Genomic DNA, 1682 nt, shown 5'->3' with positions numbered 1-1682 from the left:
TAATCACCAGGGAGATGCAAATCAAAACCACACTGAGATACCACCTAACCCCAGTCAGAATGGCAATTATCAATAACTCAAAATAATAGTTGTTGGAGAGGGTGTGGTGAAAAGGGAACACTCCTACACTGTTGGTGGGAGTGTAAACTAGTACAACCTCTGTGGAAAGCAGTGTGGCGATTCCTAAAAGCTCTACACATCAACCTCCCATATGACCCTGCAATCCCCCTACTGGGAATATACCCTGAATAACTCAAATCACTCTATACAAAAGATACCTGCACACGAATATTTATCGCAGCATTGTTCACAATAGCAAGAACCTGGAACCAACCACGCTGCCCATCAAAAGAGGACTGAATTTTTAAAATGTAGTAAATATACATGATGGAATACTATGCAGCCATAAAAAAGAACAAAATCATGAATTTCACAGCAACCTGGATGGAGCTAGAGTCTATAATACTGAGTGACCTCTCACAGAAACAAAGATCTGAGTATCACATATTCTCATTCATATAGTGGACCTTGATCATCCAACGTATTACCATAAGAAAATGACTGACTGGTGGGAAACTCTGCGGGGGGGGGAATGGACTAATGGTAGTAAACATCTGTCTGGGGATGGGGAGACACCTGTTATCAACAAGTGGGCCTGAATGAAGCATATTTGTATACCTAACCCTTAACTGTACCCCACAGTATCAAAATAAAAAATATTGATTAAAAATAAATAATTAATTAATTAATAATAAATAAATGGAATCACATGTTTTTAGCCCTCTGGTTTCAGCTTTTTTTCACTCTGCATAATTTCCTGGGGATTGGTCCAAGTTACTGTGTCCATCATTAGTTTGTTCCTTTTTATTGCTGAATAGTAGCATTCCATATATCACAGGGTTTTTTGTGTGCTTTTTTTTTTTTTTTTTTAGTCATTCACTTGTTGAAGGACATCTGGGCTGTTTCCAGTTTTGCTTACTAAGAATAAAGCTGCTGTGAACATCTGTGTGCAGGTTTCTGTGTGAACACAAGTTTATATTTTTCTGGAATAAATACCCAAGAATGCACTCCCTAGGTCATACAGTAATTGCGTGCTTAGTTTATAAGACTGTGAAATTCGTTTTCAGAGTTGCTGTACCATTTCACATACCCATAGCAATTTAAGAGTGTTCTAGTTTTTTTGGAATTCTCACTAACATTTGTTATCACGACTTTTTTTTTAATTTAGCAATTCTGATAGATGTGTAGTAATATTTCATTTTGGTTTCAACTTGCACTTTCTTGATTGCTAATGGTTTTGAACATCTTCTCATGTGCGTATTTGCCATCTGTATACCCACTTTGGTGAAATGTCTCTGCATCATATCTCTTGAACATTTTACAAGTGGATCATCTGATATTTTATGCTGTCTTGAGAGCCTTTTATATATATTTTGATAGTAGTTTTTTGTTGTCAGATCGGCTATTTACAAATATTTTCTCCCATTCTGTAGTTTATCTTATGTCCCAATCACATGCAATTTCACAGAACAACATTTTTCATTTTGTTGCAATGTGTTTTTTTAATTTTTTTTTATGAATCCTTTAAAAAAATTTTTCCTTTTATTCTTGGTGTCAAGTCTAAAAACTCTTTGCCTAGCACTATATCCCAAAAATTGTCTCATGGGTTTTTTTTTAAAGTT

The sequence above is a fragment of the Carlito syrichta genome, unplaced genomic scaffold (assembly GCF_000164805.1).
Source record: "Carlito syrichta isolate Samal-C Ts95f unplaced genomic scaffold, Tarsius_syrichta-2.0.1 Scaffold304349, whole genome shotgun sequence".
Lineage (NCBI taxonomy): Eukaryota > Metazoa > Chordata > Mammalia > Primates > Tarsiidae > Carlito > Carlito syrichta.
The sequence above is the reverse complement of the archived record's forward strand: the minus strand, read 5'-3'. Positions refer to the sequence as shown.